At 37.6% G+C, this 22504-nt stretch overlaps 1 pseudogene; it reads left to right on the forward strand.

Annotated features, from left to right (window-relative positions):
• The first annotated feature begins 16912 nt into the window (after positions 1-16912).
• Positions 16913-19180, forward strand: LOC136251714 (arylsulfatase B pseudogene; annotated as a pseudogene).
• The last annotated feature ends 3324 nt before the right edge of the window (positions 19181-22504 follow it).

A 22504-nucleotide genomic window follows, 5' to 3' on the forward strand; every position in this document is an offset into this window, starting at 1 on the left:
AACTTCTCCTCTTACATATGGTTGACCCTTGCTGAATGTAGAGAAGAACAAAAAGCTATTATGATGTTTAAGATCACTAATCACCTTGTTGACATCCCAGCAAACTCTTACCTCCTATAACACCTGTACCCATGTTACATGATAAAGAGGCCATAGCAGAGGTTTATGCAACCAATGACAATAATTGATTCCTATTTACATTCCTTCTTTACCTCTAGATCTGCTAGAATTCTCTATCCCAGCACATGACTGGCACTAAAGACATTAATCAATTTAAGCAAAGACTAGCTGGTCTAGCAAAAATTATTAACTGATTAAGTATATATATGGCTACTGTAAATGTAATTTGTTTGTTGTGATCTGTACATTGTACTCTTTTCAGAGGTGTGCAATAAATACTTCTTAAATCCTGATTTTTCATGAAAAATGCATCGTCAGTGACAGTTTAAGTTTTGTAGCATTTAATGTGTTCACCTAAGGTACCGTGAAAAAGTTACAGAGCATTTTCTTGTTTGCTGCTTTGGAATGAGTTATACAAGTAACTGAAAAAAAACTTAAAAACCATCAACTGCTGCACACTTGCAGGAATCCAAATTCTTTTCACAGATTAGCATATATATTACATATGTACATAAGTTACACTGCCATTTTAGCATAGCATATTTGGTTGGGTAAATAATTATTGCTCAATCTTTGCAAGCGTGCAGAAATTTTCACTTTAAAAGTTTGTAGTCAATTTAAAATATGTAGTTAATTGGCCTAAAATTTCATTCCCCACAGTTCATAAAAAGCAGCACAAAAAGTGTGAGAGGCAGTAAGAAGTTGAAGTTTTAAAGTCGAAAATTTAAAAAAAAAATTATTTTGGAATTTTATGCCTTGGTGCACTGTAGCAAATTTCCCCATACATTTTGCATTGGGGCCATGCGATAGAAATAATGGTGTAATAACCTGTGACACATGATAAATACCTCAGATTCTAGACCAGGTTTGAAAAGGGCAGTTAATGGTGGCTGAAGTTATTATTATTATTTGTTTAGTCACAACAATGACAAGGTGATTACAAAAGGCTAGGCCTATAGAGGTAACACCTACACAACACAAAACATATACTACACACACAAAACATATACTACACACACAAAACAGTTACAAATAAATCTAAGAATTATAACTGTAAATACAATTGAGACTTCAAAACATTAAGATTAGATATAGAGAGAACAGAATAAGATATACAATTCCAATAAAACAGAAAAAAGTATACCTAAAAGAATTTTATGAGACCTGTCTACACTGAGTCTGGTACAAGTTGATAACATCATTAGAAGTTCAGAAATCATAAAAAATGGCAAAAATTTATGACAAGCCTGAAGTGGAGGTCAATGTAAATTTATGCAGCATTGTGATGAAGATGGTGACCAATAAAATATAAAAGAATCATACCGACTTAACCCACCTAGCTCCACAGGCTTGAACTGATTCTAACCAGTTAATGTTCTGTTCACTATGGGCTGATTCCAAATTGTTCAAGCATACTCTAAAATAGGTAGAACTAGAGCACTAAAAGCACAACATTTGGTTTCTAATGAGCACCCAAACAGATGTCGACAAAGCATATTCAGCACTCTTGTAGCCTTTGCAGCAACATGGGCACAATCATAGATATCAAGACACACGGTAGTGTCGTGCGGCCCAAGAAGCCGGCGCGCAACCCCGTGAGTATATTGACAGGAAGAAAGAAAACGCAATTTTCGCACCTCCGTAGCTCTGTGCTGCCTTGATGAAACAAGACAAAGTTTGCTGTGTACATTCCCTCCAACTTCAGTACTCCACATTCCAAATTTGAGCGAAATCGCTTCAGGCATTCCTGAGATATGCGACTTCAAAAATTGGCTTAGTTTCTTCGTTTTTTTTTCTTCTTATTTTTCTTCCTCTTTTCGCACACTTACAAAAACTGCTATAAAACGCGAACGCGTTATCCGATTGCCTTGAAAATTGGCACACAGAAGGGGCAGGGGCGGATCCAGAAGCTGGCAAGGGGAGGGACACAAACGTAGGTGGTTGGGGAGAGCCAGATTCTCTTGTTAATTGCTGCATTTTTAAAGCAGGAAATAATCACCTCTTTAGTGTCTCACTGTTGATTTTTGCCACTTTGGCCTATGCAAGACAGTTGTGATGTCTTAAAAGCTGTCTAATGGCTCTGAATGTCTTATATAACAGCAACACGATAATTATTGTTAGAGGCGCTTAGTACGCACGAAAGTGCTGGGTAACAGTTTCACGGTTAGTTTGACTTTGGTTTCAGGTGAATTTGTAATAAATGCTAGTAAAATGTGCATATTTTCATGAATTTTGTAGCTAAATTGATCTTGGCCTGACATAAAATTCAGTATTTTAATTAGAAGCATGTCTGGCTCCTCCATGCACAGGTGAGGGGGGGGGGGGGGGGGGGGGGGCATTTGCCCCAAATGCCCCATCCTGGATCCGCCATTGAGGGGGGTATAAAGGCGCATCTCGGTACCAACTTTGGCTGGAATACCATAAACAGGCAAAGAGTTATGAGCGATTATGCACGAAAAATAACACCTATATGTTGTCACGCCTACAGGGTAAACCGCGTATGGGAAGAAGCTGAAAATCGGTGGGTGAATAGGTTAACTATTGAACCTCAACCCTTTTGTGGTTTGAAAGAAATCGAGCTAAAATCCAGGAAGATACAGCGTAAAAATCAACAGTGTGTAACAATTACGCAATCGAGATTAGCTAATTTTTAATTTAATTTTGTTTTATTATTATTATTATTATTATGCTTGCCACGCCTACCAGATAAACCGCTTGGGGTAATGCTTTGAAAATCGCTGTACAGATGGAGTTATCATCTTAGAAAGGCTCTTCAATGGTGTAGAAGAATCAGACTTAAAGCCACGGAGTTATAACACGAAATCCAACTTGGTGTAGCGAGATCGAGATACTCTAATAGAGCAGTCATCCTAATAGAGCAGTCACCCTGAACAGAATTCAAGAGATCAGTTAGAAATAAGTAACCTGTATAGAGATCAGCTACAAACAAATCACCCTGTAGAGAGTTCAGCTACAAACAATTCACCCTGTTCAGACATCAGTTAGAAGAAGTTTTCTTGTAGAGAGTTCAGTTACAAACAAATCACCCTGTTGAAAGATCAGCTAGAAGATGTCACCTTGTAGATAGTTCAGTTACAAAGAAACCACCATGTAGAGAATTCAGCTACAAACTAGTGACCCTGTAGATACATCAGCTAGAAGAAGTTACCTTGTAGAGAGTTCAGCTACAAAGAAACCATTCTGTAAAGAGCTCAGCTGCAAACAAATCACCTATACAGAATTCAGCTACAAACAAATCACCCTGTAGAGAGATCAGCTAGAAGAAGTTACCTTGTAGATAGTTCAGCTACAAACAAATCATCCAGTAGAGAGATCAGCTAGAAGAAGTTACCTTGTAGATAGTTCAGCTACAAACAATTCACCCTGTACAGAGCTCAGTTAAAAGAGGTTTCCTTGTAGAAAGTTCAGCTACAAACAAATCACCCTGTAGAGAGATAAGTAAGAAGAAGTTACCTTGTAGATCGTTCAGCTACAAACAATTCACCCTGTAAAGAGATCAGCTAGAAGAAGTTACCTTGTAGAGAGTTCAGCTACAAAGAAATCATCATGTAGAGAATTCAGCCGCAAACAAATCATGTATAGAAAGTTCAGCTACAAGCAAATCTCCCTGTAGAGAGATCAGCTAGAAGAAGTTTCCTTGTAGAGAGTTCTGCTACAAACAAATCACCCTGTAGAAAGATCAGCTAGAAGAAATCACCTTGTAGAGAGTTCAGCTTCAAAGAAACAATCATGTGAGAGTTCAGGTACAAACAAATTGTCCTGTAGAGAGATCAGCTAGAAGAAGTTACCTTGTAGAGAGTTCAGCTACAAAGAAACCATCATGTAGATAGTTCAGGTACAAACAAATCATCCTGTAGAAAGATCAGCTATAGAAGAAATCACCTTGTAGAGAGTTCAGCTACAAAGAAACCATCATGTAGAGAGTTCAGCTGCAAACAAATCACCTGTAGAGAGTTAAGCTACAAACAAATCTCCCTGTAGAGAGATCAGCTAGAAGAAGTCACCTTGCAGGGAGTTCAGTTACAAAGAAATAAACCATGTAGATAGTTCAGCTGCAACCAAGTCACCTGTAGAGAGTTCAGCTAGAAACAAGTCACCCTGTAGAGAGATCAGCTAGAAACAAGTCACCTTGTAGAGAGTTCAGCTAGAAGAAGTCACATTGTAGAGCTACAAAGAAACTACCATGTAGAGTTCAGCTGCAAACAAATCACCCTGTAGAGAACTCAGCTACAAACAAATCGCCCTGTAGAAAGATTAGCTAGAAGAAATTACCTTATAGGGAGTTCAGCTATGAACAGATCACCCTGTAGAGAGTTCAGCTACAAACAAATCACCCTGTAGAGAGTTAAGTTACAAAGAAACCACCATGTAGAGAGTTCAGCTGCAAAAAAAATCAATCACTCTGTAGAGAGTTCAGCTAGAAGAAGTCACCTTGTAGAGAGTTAAGCTGCAAATAAATCACCCTGTAGAGAATTCAGCTACAAACAAATCACCCTGTAGAAAGATCAGCTAGAAGAAGTTACCTTGTAGAGAGTTCAGCTACAAAGAAACCACCATGTAGAGAGTTCAGCTGCAAACAAATCACCTGTAGAGAGTTCAGCTAGAAACAAGTCACCCTGTAGAGAGATCAGCTAAAAACAAGTCAACCTGTAGAGAGTTCAGCTAGAAGAAGTCACATTGTAGAGAGTTCAGCTACAAAGAAACTACCACGTAGAGAGTTCAGCTGCAAACAAATCATCCTGTAGAGAGTTCAGCTAGAAGAAGTCACCTTTTAGAGAGTTCAGCTACAAAGCAACCACCATGTAAAGAGTTCAGCTGCAAAAGACTCAATCACATTGTAGAAAGATCGGCTATAAGAAGTTACCTTGTAGAGAGTTCAGCTACAAAGAAACCACCATGTAGAGAGTTCAGCTGCAAACAAATCACCTGTAGAGAGTTCAGCTAGAAACAAGTCACCCTGTAGAGAGTTCAGCTAGAAGAAGTCACATTGTAGAGAGTCCAGCTACAAAGAAACCACCATTTAGAGAGTTCAGCTGCAAACAAATCACCCAGTAGAAAGTTCAGCTATGAACAGATCACCCTGTTGAGAGTTCAGTTAGAAACAAGGAATCCTGTAGAGAGATCACCTAGAAGTATCGCCTTGTAGAGAATTCAGCTACAAACAAATCACCTGTAGAGAGTTCAGCTACAAACAAATCACCCTGTAGAGAGATCAGCTAGAAGAAGTTACCTTGTAGGGATTTCAGCTACAAACAAATCACCTGTAGAGAGTTCAGCTACAAAGAAACCATTCTGTAAAGAGCTCAGCTGCAAACAAATCACTTGTACAGAATTCAGCTACAAACAACTCACCCTGTAGAGAGATCAGCTAGAAGAAATTACCTTGTAGATAGTTCAGCTACAAACAAATCACCCTGTAGAAAGATCAGTTAGAAGAAGTTACCTTGGAGAAAGTTCAGCTACAAAGAAACCATTTTGTAAAGAGCTCAGCTGCAAACAAATCACCTGTACAGAATTCAACTACGAACAAATCACCCTGTAGAGAGATCAGCTATAAGAAGTTACCTTGTAGATAGTTCAGCTACAAACAAATCTCCCTGTAGAGAGATCAGCTAGAAGAAATTACCTTGTAGAGAGTTCAGCTACAAAGAAACCACCATGTAGAGAGTTCAGCTGCAAAGAAATCACCCTGTAGAAAATTCTGCCAGAAACAAATTGCCCTGTAGAAAGATCAGTTAGAAGAAGTTACCTTTTAGAGAGTTCAGCTACAAAGAAACCATTCTGTAAAGAGCTCAGCTGCAAACAAATCACCTATACAGAATTCAGCTACAAACACATCACCCTGTAGAAAGATCAGCTAGAAGAAGTTACCTTGTAGATCGTTCAGCTACAAACAAATCACCCTGTAGAAAGATCAGTTAGAAGAAGTTACCTTGGAGAAAGTTCAGCTACAAAGAAACCATTTTGTAAAGAGCTCAGCTGCAAACAAATCACCTGTACAGAATTCAACTACGAACAAATCACCCTGTAGAGAGATCAGCTATAAGAAGTTACCTTGTAGATAGTTCAGCTACAAACAAATCTCCCTGTAGAGAGATCAGCTAGAAGAAATTACCTTGTAGAGAGTTCAGCTACAAAGAAACCACCATGTAGAGAGTTCAGCTGCAAAGAAATCACCCTGTAGAAAATTCTGCCAGAAACAAATTGCCCTGTAGAAAGATCAGTTAGAAGAAGTTACCTTTTAGAGAGTTCAGCTACAAAGAAACCATTCTGTAAAGAGCTCAGCTGCAAACAAATCACCTATACAGAATTCAGCTACAAACACATCACCCTGTAGAGAGATCAGCTAGAAGAAGTTACCTTGTAGATCGTTCAGCTACAAACAATTCACCCTGTAGAGAGAGCAATTAGAAGAAGTCACCTTGTAGAGTGTTCAGTTACAAAGAAACCACCATGGAGATTTCTGTAATCAATATATGTGACCGGATTTGCGAAAAGGGGTCTTCCACACACATCCAATTCCGTAAACGTTGGATACCATAACTCAGTATTCAAGTAACATATTAACCTGAAACTTTCACCATGTATTCAGCTATAGTGGTGCTCACCACTGCCCAAATATCAAGGCAATAGCTCTTTCCAATCTGAAGTTATCAATTGTCAAAGTTGGCAAATTGGATGTGTGTGGAAGACCCCTTTTCGCAAATCCGATCACATATGTATTATACAGTATATATAATTTGTACATTTACTGATAAAATATTTAAAGTACATCTACTTCATCTTTTCTTCTTCCTGTAGTAAAGAAAAAAACATAGGTTAAAAAAGTCCCAAAGCTGGCCATAGGCCGGCTTTGGGGTATACAAATACAAAAAGAAATGAAATCTAATCCAAAACAGCCAAGCTGTAAAAAAAGTGTGCGGCCCTCAGAAAGGCTATGGTGAAAAAAGATGTGAAATCCAAGGTGGCGGCCAAGAAATGGCTGTGATGGTAGGTTAATGGTAAAAATTTTAATAATGACAATTCAGGTAAATTTTGTGAAGCGGCACAAAAATTCACCTGAATTGTCGTTATTGAAATTTTTACCATTAACCTACCATCACAGCCATTTCTTGGCCGCCACCTTGGATTTCACATCTTTTTTCACCATAGCCTTTCTGAGGGCCGCACACTTTTTTTACAGCTTGGCTGTTTTGGATTAGATATATATATATATATATACTACACACGAGCGTAGTATATAACATCTATGGCACAATGTAAGGACCAAGACAAATTTGAAACATAGTGAGGTGCCATAGCATATTAACAATTGTGCATTTTGTGGTAAAAGCATCAAGCACAGTAGAGAAATGTACAAAAAAAATTAGGATATTGGGCCATTGTGGGCCATGCCCCTTCAATGGGTTTCATCCGTTTTATTACACATGCTGATTTATTTACCTTACAAACAGTACAATCAGTGCATATGGTTTCTACTTATGTACCTGTGGTGATATGCAGCTTGAATTGTTCCTATATACTGAGGACACGTACGCAATGAGAGTAAAAATTAGGGATAAATGGACAGGGCCGCCCACGGGGGGGAGGCAACTGGGGCACTTTGCCCCGGGCCCCAGCCTGAAGGGAGCCCCCTGAATACCTGTTTAAAAGATCGATATACTCTAATAGAGCAGTCAGATCTAAATACTCTAATAGAGCAGTCACAGGATTCTTCTGAGGAGCAGTATAGCAAGGTCATAGATAAGGAGATATGGCTGGTGAGGGATAGCTATTGTCATTGTTAGCAAGTCAAGACCCTTTTTTTTTTTTTGGTCGTCAACGAAGTTGTGATTCAGAATGGAAACCTCCTTGCCTCTGGGGCCCCACTTTAACTCTTTGCCCTGGGCCTCTTAATTTCTTTGGGCGGCCCTGTAAATGGATGCCATGCGATCAGTTGTATACTCATTTGATGTATTCATGCAATCATGTATAGATGTGCCCAAATAATAATGCACTTGTCAATTTCATGCCCCACCCCGGGGGGGGTGGGGAAATACAGGGATTTGACAAATCTTGGTGTCAAATTCCCCACCCCTGGGGCAAAATCGGCTGTCAAATCCACACTATATACCCACCCCTTTAGTAGGGGATTTGACAACACTTTGGATTTTGGTTAAGTAACCTGGTTTGCACCTGCAGCTAGCAAAATTATAGCGAGTATGATTTTATTGTTTAGAAATGCAACTACTACGAAAATCGGTCAGTGAAGTGGACGACTGTCGATTGCCCCAGGGGTGGGGACAAGAACCATGTCAAATCCCCACCTGGGGTGTGGGGCCCCCGGGGGTGGGGGGTGGGGCATGAAATTGACAAGTGCATAAGTTTTTTTTGTATACATGGTGCTAAGTCAGGGTAAAAGTATGTTGAATGGCTAGATACCAGAAAATCAAAACTGGCATGACAGGTAAAGCATTTCACTGTGAAAAAGATGGGATATAAGATGGTATTTCCAGTGGCTTATTGAATACAAATAAGCCTTAATATAAACCCTGTACTATACTCATGTTATACTTTAGTATAATGCATACTCTATTACATATATGGTTTCGGTTTATTTACTACGTTACCTGAAATAGCTTATATCAAATATAATACCCACACTATACCACCACATATATGGTTTCAGTATGTTTAACACATTAACTAAAGCCTTACATGAGACTGTTAATATACTACAGGTTATATCAAGCTTTTTTGCATTCAATAAGCCACTGGAAATACCATCTTATATCCCTCTTTCTCACAGTGTTTCATATATACTGCATGCACAGAAATGCAATCACTGGTGGACTCTAGTCCCCTTATTATAATGTATGTTAGTAAAGGTGATAAGCTGGAAAAACAATGCATAGTTTAGCTCATGATGCATGTTCACAATAATCCATAGTGCCAGGATCCTCCAGTAATGTGTACCTTTACTAAGACATCACATAGACTCTGTTTAACAGTGTTGTGGATGTATTTTGTACACTCATGCAAGGGTGGATTAGGGGGGTGCAGAGGGGTTGAAGCACCCCCTCCAAAATTTTACTATGTGCTAACTAGAAAGATAGTAGAAGCTACAGTACAGGTGCAGCACCTAAACATACATGGGAAATGAAAACATGAAAATAGTGAGAAGAGAAATACTAATCTCTTCTGGAATCAACAAGAGGGGATCAAAGGAATAAATAAAAATCTAAGTACTCTAATGGAACACTTGACTACTCTTACTAATAGAACTTCCATCATTAAAATTCTTTAAACAAAAAGACTAATTCCTTGACCCCTTCAACTTCAACTTTGAACTCAAACCATACTGTAGCATTGATACTGTGCCCTTTATATGAAAGTTAGTTACCACTGATGTGATAGCCTCTATAGCCATCTTCTAATTTTAATTTGTGATAGGTATATCTAAGTAGCAGTGGTTAAAAGTGATGTTGACTCTTTCATGATTGGACACTTTGTTAGCTTTAAGCACAACAGCGATGAAGAAGAAGCTGCATATAGCTGCATCTTGCTAACAAGCACCTGATCCATGGATTGTACTACTTTAGTTATTATGGTATACAGTATATCTTTTTTGCTTCACTGAATTCTTCTGCCTCTTGCAGTGGTGGATCTAGGATTTTTAAAAAGAGGTTTCTTAAAGTTAGCATTGCTGAAAAGGGCATCTGACGACATTTCTTTGGAAAATTTTTGAGATTTTAGAAGCTCTGAGATCGGATTTTAACCTATTTTTAGTTAGTAACTAGCATTATTGGTACCTGCCCTACATGCAGGGATCACTTTATAATGACAACCAAGCATTAAACATCAGTGCCATTCATGCCCTGCAGCATGCATGGTGGTAACATTTTTAATACCAACATCGATATCTTGCCAAAATCATGGGAAGCACGTAGGTACCCCTGAACCTGCACAATTGCAGTAGCTAAACTAATGTAGTAATGTGTATGCTTATAACACATAGGTGTGAACAATGTGGACGGTTTGTAGTACCTGTCCTGTTATGCAGGCTATAGTTACATGTAGCATCATTTTGATAAAAGATTGACCACAAAAGACATTATTTATTGGTACCTACCCTATATATAATGTAGAAGTTGCCATATTGCGCATTATATTGTGGGTATACTCATCATGTAATGGAAACCATGCATTAAAATTCGTGTAACTATGTTGCATGTATAATGAATAAAGGACCATTAATTAAATACTATTAGGCCATCCTGCAAGTACACTGGAATGATGTGAGCATACAGATAATTTTAAACAGGAATAGCTACATAAGCAAATACAACTGTAATATTGTACTACCTGTCCATACCTATAATATTATATCTACCACACAGGCGTAAACTACATATTATGTGATATTACAATAGTACCTGTCATGTAGGCCATACACATGACAATTAACTTAATTACTGACAACAAAAAGAAACTACATAATGGTAGGGTGCAGTACATGCCTACAGTGCAGGCTGAGCATTGTATGTTAACAATACTACAACATTCCCTCCTGTTCCCTTTACTACACTACAACCTATTGTCATCACCTCTATCCTCCATGATCCCTACATTTACAGTACTGTATGAGTAAACTATTATCACCTATTGTCATCACCTTTGTGCAGTAAAATTAGCTACCACATCAACCAATACAGTGGAACCTGTTAATCAGGACACTTGACGCCTACATAATCTGGACACTTGGTAATGTTCCTAAAGTATCCCTTAGCATGTAACTGAACTGAAAATTCAGGAAACCTTGATAATCAGGACACTTTTGGTCAGTCCCTAATACACAGCCTTTACTGTAGAGTGAGAAAAACATGTTACCATAAAGGCTGCGAAAATGAAAAAAAAAAGTTGTGCAAAATGGTTGTTGAAGAAAAATTGTGACCAAAAGGTTTGAAAAAGAAAAAAAAAGTGATACAACTGGGATTTGAACTCCCATCCTACCAGCTTCCAGCCTAACGCTCTACCACTTGGACTAAATGTCACTTGTGATTACAGAGTATTTAAAAGTTGTTTATAAAGGCATGCTTAAGTTGAATGGAATAGATGTTTACATTTGGTTTGCAGGCGGTTTACAGAAAGAATTCGAGCGAATTTTCGTCTGCACTCTTGCACTAATCGCGCTGTAAATGACAAACGACGGCGGTTAGAAGCTTCATTTAAAAGCGATGTAATTCTTAGATGATGAGCGCTTACTTTGGCACAAAAAACGCTTCGATACGTGTACCGGCTGGCGAGAAAATCGTTGGACGCCATCGGAATGTGGACGGACGGACGGCTTTTCAGCTTTATATATATAGATAGATTACAATACATCTAATGCTTTAAACTGTAAATACTATAGCTAACTATAGGGAAAATATGGTGACTACAAGCTGTAGCTTCGATTGCTCTATTAGTGTAGTTACTTGACTGCTCTATTAGAGTATCTCGATCATTTTTAATGCAGTGGGAGATGAAAAGTGAAGCGTTGTTGAGGATTTAATAGCTATAAATGGTGTTAGTTAAGTGCAACCTCATGACATGCATGCTACTGAAATACAGTGGTATGCAGTTGTTTGCTATGACAAATTGTCAGTACAACAATGTTTATGTATTTATACTGCCACTGAGCTAAATTTGAAAGGGGGTTTCTGTCTAAATCTGCCACTGTCTTGTTTAAAGTACTTATGAGCTTTCTAACATTGCTGTTGTGAATTACCTTTGTTGGACAATCTACATCTGCAAAACCATAATGGAACCATATCAGAAGGTATCTGGTACAGATTTTAACATTCAGTAAGTATTATGCGTTAGCTACCTTGTTATGTTGACTACCAAGATTACATTTTTGAGTTTGATTGAAAACTCAGTGTTGCAGCCAAATTACATACACCAGCTAACATTTTGAAACCACATAATTCACTCCTGCTAATTATCTGAACAAAACAAACAAACAATTAAAACTCATGTAACTATGAAGATGCAACCCACAATTGAATCATTTCTTGAAAAATTGTCGTGGAGAAAGGAGCTATATACTGCTGTTTGTGCAACTTTTGCACTATACAAGTGTTTATGATTTATTTTTATGATTAATAGAGACTATATACAACAGCTAAAAAGAGCTGCTTTTCAGCAGTGCTCTATACAAAAGTATAATACATAGCTACACAATACAAAGATTATAGCTACAAAAAAAAGCAATAGCTAACACAGTATACTTCTTTCAAAAGATGTCTTAAAACTTGATAGGATCAATGCCACACAAATTGGGGTGTAAGTTGTTCCAAATAAGTACCAGTACTCCATAATAGTAAAAACTATTAGCTATTTCCAATTGATGAAAGTCACAGTGTCAAACAAAGAGTCCATAGGCGGTGGAGATGGGAAGGGGGGGGGGGGGGGGGGGGTAGGGGGGCCATGGTCCCCCCACTTTTTTGGGACACTGTTTGCAAGAAAAGATCGAGATACTCTAATAGAACAGTCAGGATCTGGATACTCTAATAGAGCAGTCACAGTATTCAGAGAAGCAGTGTAGCAAATTACTTAGCTACGTATGTGTAGTTATAAATAAGGAGATATAATTGGTGGAGGGCAGCTATTGTTAGCAAGCTTTGACCATTTTTTTTGGTCTTCAACTTACAGCTGGCCTGGCCCCCTAACTCTTTGACCTGCTCCACCACCCCTGAAAGAGTCTGTAGCTAGCTAGCTTCTCCCCAGCCACCCTTCATTTCATAAGCCCATTTGACGTCTAATGAAACAATCCAGTATGCTGTAGCCAGTGTTGGAACAGTTACTTTTTAAATGTAACTTGTTACATATTACATATTACTAGCAACTGAACTATTTAGTTACAGTTACATATTACCCATATAATAAAGTAACTATAATATTATTACATATTATATTACTTTGTGTCCAATGCCTTAAGCTGTCACATGTGAACAGGGCCGTCCACGGGGGGGGGGGGGCAACTGGGGCATTTTGCCCCGGGCCCAGCCTGAAAGGGGCCCCCTGAATACCTGTTACAAGATCGATATACTCTAATAGAGCAGTCACAGTATTCTTCAGAGGAGCAGTGTAGCAAGCTTATAGATAAGGAGATATGGTTGGTGATGGGTAGTTATTGTCATTGCCAGCAGGTTGTGACCTTTTTTTTCTTTTGGTCTTCACCTTACAACTTGGGTGAAGGGCCCCACTTTAACTCTTTGCCCCGGGCCCCTTAATTTCTCTGGGCGGCCCTGCATGTGAAACTACCACTCTATCACGTGACATGATCACGTTGTTAGACAATGTGCAAATCTTGGCTATAAGCAAGAAGCTGGTGAATAAGCTTCATCGTGTTCAAAGAACCTAAAAAGTAAAATCAGTAGAAAATATATTGTGGAAGCCATAAAAGTGCTTTGAGCTAGATCAATAGTAGAAACTTTGCACCTGAGTAGACAAGCAAGGGATGGTCATATCCAAAGCTGATCAAAGGAGGTGTCCATCCAGGTCATTAGCTTGCCCTGTTAAGAAGCATGGAGGTTTATGGTATATGAAGCCATATATATACAATACATTATTTCTATTGGATCATATCTGTACTTTTAGCACTGAAATATTGGCTGCATTAGAAATGTTTTTAAAAACAGGTTATTTTACTGCATTTTGAAAGATTTTCTGATTACACCTGTAAATTTGAGACACATTCATGCTATTTAAGCAAAAATGAAGATTTTGGATGCACTTGTATGATTCCTGGGTAGTTAGAAATAGGCTTATGACCTAGTTTTGAATCATGTCCTAAGGCAATGATTTTGATGTGTGGCACCGTCATTTTTGCTTAAATAGCATGAATGTGTCTCAAATTTACAGGTGTAATCAGAAAATCTTTCAAAATGCAGTAAAATAACCTGATTTTTAAAACATTTCTAATGCAGCCAAGCCACCGTATCTCAAATGATTTAGTATACCTTACTCAACTTCTACAGTAAATTGGTGCTTTCATCATAAAGTGAATGATTTCATCAAATTTGTTGATTACTTTGATTTTGAAATTATTGAATTTACGGAGAAATTTAATTGAAATTTGTCTTGAAAGATTAAATATAGGCAGTCATATTTCTGAAAGATGATTTAGATGAAATATGGGCAGTCATCTTTGAAATTTCGTAAACGGTTTTGGTTCGTTACTTACCCCTCGCTTAAAGTAATATTCAGGCACTTGCCTAGACTGCAAGCTGTCTGTGGATCAAGTCACAGCCTGGCCTGGGATTTTTTTTTCTGCATTCAGCATACTTTTCAGTTACAGGTTTCTGACTCCCTGCTTCACAGGCTTACTGTTAGCCTCCTTGCCAGGTCCCTAGAGGGATAATTGTCTAATAACTATTACGTAATATTAGACCAGTGTTGGGGTAACGCGTCGCGTTACGTACTATTATTAGAGATTTCCAACTAAATTAAATAATTAACATTCCATACATTCATTGGTATGACAAATATTGCGCATTTTGTCAGGGTCATTTTAGTGCAAACCCCACCTCAATCAGTGGTTCCTATCAAAAGATATAAGGAAAAGAAGTTGACAGTGTGATGATTTTTGTGTACAGCATTTCAATGCTTTTTATGTATATTGCATGGCACCAAACACAATATTCAAAGTGTCATAAATCTAGATAGGAGACTAATAACGACATGAAATTTTCACCACATATCTATTTTATGAAGAACAGCATATGAACGAAGTAAAACCTCTCAAAAGTGACCACTTCTTTCTAGACTGACCACTCAGAATATTACATGAATAAAGCAAGTGATTCACAAATAAAACTGTGTACATTGTGTAATACTAAGTATACGCAGGTACCTAATGCACTTTCAAGGATAACTAACTAGAAAAATCAGTAACATTTTATAAATGGCAAGTACTGGCATCACAAGTCACAATTAACACGTACTTCGGAAAAATGACAATCAGATAACACAATGTAAGAGCAACATTATTTTTAAAATACATTTGTTTGGACACTGATCAGCTTTATTTGTCACATTGTAAACACTAAGGATGATAATTATTATATAACACAATGACATCACTATACTACAAAGAGAAATTATAAATAGTTTCTGATCAACATTATAATCACTGAAGCTGCTATAAAATGGATCAAAAACAGCAGTAAATACACCAGAATATAACAACAGGTAAGTGTGAAGCCATGTAAGGTTGGTATCACATGCCAGTCTCCACTTTTGAAAAGATTATGCTCAACCTTGAACCTTATTTTGCAATTCCGCGCAAGACAACAAACTGCTCACCTTCAAACTATACTTGCATCGATGCAGGGGGATGCCTTGAAGCCCAGGGTGATTGTAATGCTGAATTCTGAGCAGTGTTAGATGGCGATTTACCATTAAAAGGGCCATATTTTCATCGTAATCCAACATCAATCGTCCTCCAATCAAAAAACACATGGAAAAATCGAAATCAGCATATACGGTTTGCCCAGAACCACTTTCTTCGTCCTCATCAACAGCAGATTCACGCGGAAACACTCGGAAACTTCGGCTATCACAGGTGCCACATTCTTCCAATTAGAATTACGTACGCAATTATTTGTATAGGCTCCCTATGGGGATTTTTATTTCTCAAACTTTGATTTGCTGTATTTCAATAAATACCGCATGGATTTTAATCCAGTGAAGTGCAATACAAAGTACGAAGCATTGGCTACCATTTACTGGAACGGCAGCTTGTGAAACGTTTATTGAAGGTGTATAATTTAAGTAGCAAAAATATGTGTGAAAAATTGGTAGGTTGGAAATCGCTACTATTATTACCCCGATTATTACCCTTTTTGGTAACTAAGTAATATAACAAAATGTGCTGTAAAAACAGGTAATATAACTCAAGTTACTTAATTTACTTGCAAATGTAACGCGTTAGCTACCTAAGGCCCCTATTTGGTGATTATTAGTTTCTCATCCACCGCCCGCATCCTTCTTAAGCTACCGCATGGTAAGCCATTATTTACTCTGCGCATGCTCAGAAGAACACGTGATACCAAACTGTTATAATTTTTGTTGATGAACGCTACAATTCGCTATATATCACCAGGAGAACTGTTGTTTTCCTTAGCAAATTGCTGCAGTGCCAGTTGTAATCGTGCTCTATCGACTTCATCAAAGCAGGCTTTCAGTTGACTGTCGAAAAACAGTTGGCGATCACGAAAAGTAGAATCAGCTGGTGAAGGAAATGTTTGTAGTAAGAAAGAAAGACAATTTGGACAAGGTCTGTACATCAGTGTGTTAATATTATACAATAATGGCATAATGGTAATACCCTCCCGCCCGCATCATAATAATTAAAAAAAAAAAAAAAAAAAAAAAAAATTAGAAAGGCTGGATGAGAAACTAATAATCACCGAATAGGGGCCTAAGTAAAGAAGTTACTGTAACGAGTTTCACCAGTGTTAACGTGATCGGGGAACGCGTGATGGTGGGGATCATATGTATACAAATTTTGCTAATTGACGAAGGGATCTTAACAGAACGTTGTAAACTCACGATGTTTGATCATAACAACTGTTTGAAAGTATCACACAAGATGCTCCCAAAAGAGAAAAAGTATGTGGTTTAAGTTGTGTTAGTGTCTGGTGCAGGCTCGCTGCCCTGGTCTCAGGCGACCCCGGAAAGTCCGGGTGTAGCTACGGTCCTTGATTGCATGCAGCCAGTGCAAGTGTATGCATATACAGTGGAACCTGTCTATAATGGTCACCTTGGGACCAAATATATCTGGCCTTTATATACAGGTGGCTGTTATAGAGAAAACCTGTATAAGGTGGTCAGCAGCATTTGAGTGGCTATGGCCGTTATAAATGAGTGATTATTATTAAGAGGCTCGCGCCAACCGCAATGCAGTAATATTTTTAGTACAGAAAGGACAAAGTGAGCTTGTTATGAATGTTGGTTATAGCTATTGAATACGTTTAAGCAATGAAGCCTGATAGATTATATAGTATTCATTGAAAGGCGATAATTGTGCATTAATTGAAGCGGTGCCGTGGTGCCAGACAGTTGGCTTAACAAGCCACCATAAAAGGTAGCGACCGCTATATGAAGGAGAAAGTTATGTATACAGTGATTCATAGGCGAATTCTTGGTTGGCCGGTATACGCGTTAGACAGGTGACCGCTTAATGCAGACAACAATGCATACATTTGTATGGGAAAATATTTGGGACCTCCTGTCCATGGCCGTTATGCAGAGGTGACCGCTTAATCCAGGTGACCGTAACACAGGTTCCACTGTACATGCAATTAGCTATCCAAGGATGCATCCACAAGAAAGGCGTGGTCGCATTGTTACGTAACCATCGTGTCACGAGAAAGATGAAAGGAAAATTTGTTAATGTGTTACTGTTTGCTACCTTAATACATCACTATGATGCAGCAAAGCCAAACATTTTGATGTTCGTCATTGATGATCTGGGATGGAACGATACCAGTTACAGAGGATCCGACATTAAAACTCCCACCATCGACAGGTTTGCCAACGAAGGGATCCGATTGCAACAATACTACGTTCAACGAGTATGTTCTCCTACGAGATCTGCTATAATGGCTGGCCGTTATCCTTATCACATGGGATTAGCAAAAGTAGTGATTTCAGACGGCCGCCCTCTTGGTTTGCCATTAAACCAAACTACGATTGCAAACGAGCTGAAAAAAGGCGGTTACTCTACACATTGTGTTGGAAAATGGGACCTTGGTATGCACAAATGGGAATACACTCCAACATACAGGGGATTTGATACATATTATGGGTACTATAATGCTGCTGAAGATTATTACAACCACAGTGTTAGAGGTTATGTAGACTTAAGGAACAATACTACACCAGTTACTGACAAAAATGGAACTTACAGTACCTTCCTGTTTACTGAAGCTGTTGAACAAGCTATTGCTAAACATGATAGTGACAAGGGACCTTTCTTTATTTATGCTGCTTACCAGTCTGTACATGCCCCACTAGAAGCACCTCAAAGTTACATTGATGATCCTGCATGTCAATCCATACCTTATGAAAATCGGCGTACATTTTGTGGAATGTTACGAGCAGCTGATGAAGGGATAGGTAACATTACTATGAGATTACAAGAACGTAACTTATTAGATAATACAATAATTATATTTACCACAGACAATGGGGGACAAACTGCACAAGGTAGCAATAACTTGCCACTGAGAGGCAACAAGGCAACTGTATTTGAAGGAGGTGTTCGTGGTACAGGATTTGTATGGGGCTCAAAATTACCAAAATTGAACTATGATAATCATCAATTGATTCATGTAACTGACTGGCTACCAACAATAGTAGAAGGTATTGCAGGATTAGAGCTTGATAGAAACAAATGGAAATTAGATGGGTACAATGTGTGGCCAACTATTACGAGAAATGGCCAAATGCCTCGTAAAGAACTGTTGATAAACTTAGATCCTCCAAGTGAAGGTTTTATTGGTCAAGCAGCTATGCGGGTGGGAGATTGGAAACTTATTACAGGTCAGCCTAACTGTAGCTTACGGGGGCGAGAACATATTGGCGATAGTTGCCCAGATGGTTGGGTTAATCTGAATGGTTCAATAGACTATGGTCCATACACTCCTACTCTAACTTGGCTATTTAATATTAAAGAAGACCCAAATGAAAGAAGGAATGTAGCCAATGAGCATCCTGACATAGTTAAACAGTTGAAGGAGAGAATAGAATACTACAATTCTACACATATTGAGCAGTTAGCTCCACTAGTTGATCCTAAGTCAAATCCTGAAAATTTCAATGGAGTGTGGACACCTTGGTTAGATTGACGACATGTTATGTTTTTGAACACACTACGTTAGAAGAATTATTTTCATAAATAGAATCTTGACAATTAATTTTGTGTTTTATACACATGCCTAATACATATATGTTTTGTTATACACTTGTGTATGTATTACCGTAATTTTCTTTTTTGTTGTAAAATAATTTTCACATGCAAAACTTGTATGAAAATTTCTTAAATTAAATTTACATAAGATCAAACTACATACTCTAATAGAACGGTCAGTCATGTAAATCATTATAAAATGTTTTACATGAAAAATTTTATAACAATTTTTTGCACAAAAATAAAGCAAATTACAGTATAATAATTCCCAATAAACTCTCCACACATACTGTATAGCAAATACTGTTTGTAATACGAGAGCCTAACTGCATATAGGTAGAACTGTGTACGTGAATTTATTATTATTATTTATTACAGGTAATTTGTAAGGCTAAACAGCCTGTTACACCTGATCAACAGGTAAAAAGTACAAGTAAACTAATTACATACACATATACATAGTGTTAGATGAATACTGGTCAATCAATTTCTTAAAATCATCAACTGATGCTGCACATACTACTTCTTGGGGTAAGTTATTCCATGGTTCAACACCTCTTCTTGTAAAAAAATATTTCCTGACATCTGTTCTTGAAAAATTTTAAATAGCTTACCTCTGGTATAGGTAATATGTGAAAAAGTAAAAAAAGTCAGAATAGTCTATATCATAGTTATCATGTAGCATATTGTAGACAGCAATCATGTCACCTCTACAACGTCTATAATGTAATGATAGCAAGTTAAGTACTTTCAATCGTTCCTCGTAGTCAAGATTTCTTATAGATTTGATCATTCTAGTTCCTTTCTGCTGGATTTTTTCTAATTTTTGGATGTCTGTTTTATAGTAAGGTCCCCAAACCAAGTTACCATATTCTAAAATAGGACATACTATTGATTTGTATAAACATGTACCTGTAAATGAATCTACAGAAATATTCGAAAAGGTCTGTTTATAAGGCCAAGAAGTCTGTTAGCTTTGTTAACCACTGCCAAACACTGACTATGAAACTTGAGATTGCAATCAATCAACACCCCCAAATCCTTTTCCTCATTTACCTTAACAATGTCCATCCCGTCCATCTTATATCAATATCCTGGCCTATATGTAGTATTTTACATTTAGAAATGTTGAAAGGCAACTGCCACATTACTGACCATTCAATGCAAGCATTAATATCATCTTGCAGAGGGAGGATATTGGGTTAGCGCAACTAATGCTGGAATATATTTTTGTGTTGTCTGCTAATAAAAGAACTTTATTCCTTAATAATGATGGCAGATCATTGATGAAAATTGTAAAGAAGAGAGGACCCAAGACTGATCATGATCCTTGAGGTATTTCACTTATTACATCACTCCAACCAGACAATGAACCATTCACAAAACCTCTTTTTCTGCACTCTTTCAAAAAGTCTTGTATCCAATTAAACAGATCACCTCTAAAACCATATGCATAAATCTTTTTGAGCAACCTTTCATGAGGAACAGAGTCAAAAGCCTTCTTAAAGTCAAGGTACAAAACATCTACTGGTTTACCACTGTCCAAAGTCTCTGTCCAATCATCAAGTGCACATATTAACTGTGTCATACAGACTTGCGAGGGAGGAATCCGTGTTGACACGGTAACATCAAATTGTTGCTAAACAAATGTTCTAACATTCCCTCACGAATAATAGATTTGAAAACTTTGGAAACAACAGATGTTAAACTTACAGGATGGAAATTACAAGGTGAAGACTTGGTTCCTTTCTTGAAGATTAGGATAAATTTCCATGAAAATAACCATGAAATACCCATGAAAATACCTATGGTTTATCCCATGAATTTTAATGTTTCATGGGTACTGCACCCATGAAATCTCTGCAACGCCATGAAAGTACGTACCATGATAATCTGATCTGGAAACACATTTCATGCCCCATGAAACAACCCATGGTATACCATGAATTGACTTTCATGGTACATTTCATAGGGGAAATTTAACATTTCATGAAAAAACCATATAGATGTTTCATCTGGTAGATCTGGTAGTGATAGTTGCTACGTTAATCTGCCTTACATCAGGCTGGGTATTGTAATTTACAGGAACATTAATTATTAATGTAATAGGAAATCAATTTCTTTGAAAGTCTATCTCATGTTTAAGGTATGAAAGATGTGTTTTATACTGTTTTATTTTCAGAGCTTCAGCCTGTTAAAAAGCACAGTGTTTTGGTAAATCTATTTTCTTTCATTTATGTGTGTTATTCTCTCCACTTACACAATACTGACAATAGAGTTACGAAAATGAGTGAATACTGAAGAAGCAACAGTTGTAGCTCCTCTACCATCATAGTTGTACTCAAAGGAAATCCTGTTTTACAAACTTGTACTTGATACTTTGATTGCTGGTGGGTTATGGTGTTTATACTCTATTAAGCAAGATTACAATTAAAGCTATTTATTTTCTGCCTCTCCTAGCTAGGCTCATTGAAAGGTTGAAGACATACAGACAGTGTACCTTACCATAAATTTCCAAAATCAAGTCCCAATTTTAAAAAAAATTTGGTGATAGTAGAATGTGCATACTAAAACTTGAAACATGCCCCAAATTGCAAAGTACAAGGTCAGGATTTGCTGCCCTACCAGGTGTATACATCACTTCTTGTTTCCAGCAAAATGTATCAGGTCTATAATTATCAGATTAAGCTCCAGTGTCCTAAATTTATGATGTTTAATATGTTTATTGTATAGCTAAAGGGATAAAGATGTATACACAGGAATATATTAATTTGGCTCATTTAATAGGTGAAGTGAAGGAAGACAAACCTGCATTCACCACCACATTACTTTACTACAGAGGTTTGTAAACATAGATTGTGGGTTTAAATTGTGGGCACAAAAAAGAAATGATTGTGGAATTCGCTGGTTGTATAGTGATACCATTTCTAACCAAATAACCACTTTGTAGATGCAACTAACCTAAGGTGCTAAAATAAGTACTAGAAGAAGCTACAAGTTGAGAATGTCTGAGCCATCGTGTCATCAGTATGATTGAAATGTATTGTGTAAAAAATCTTTCCCCACATTGCGAAAAAGATTATTTAGTGGTGCTTAGTAACTGAACTATGCAATGCTAACTCATTCAATTATTTTTCCTTCAAGAGAATGCCTATAATATTATAGCATAACTAAGTCAACAGGATAAACTCAATTTACAATGCAAAACTTTAATTAGCTTAATATAAAGAATCAAAGAGAACTTATGGTTTTAACTGCCTCAGCATCCAAGGCTGTTGTGGTCAGGGCTATATCATGATATCATCCTAAGCACAGGGCCGTGATATTGCCCTGTGCAGGTGGCCAGGGAAATACATGAAAATAATATAGCCTTGTGGTTTCCTTTGATCTGAGGTTTCAAAGTGGTATTATAGTATATTAAAA

This window comes from Dysidea avara, chromosome 3, assembly GCF_963678975.1.
Source record: "Dysidea avara chromosome 3, odDysAvar1.4, whole genome shotgun sequence".
In the NCBI taxonomy this organism is placed as follows: Eukaryota; Metazoa; Porifera; class Demospongiae; order Dictyoceratida; family Dysideidae; genus Dysidea; species Dysidea avara.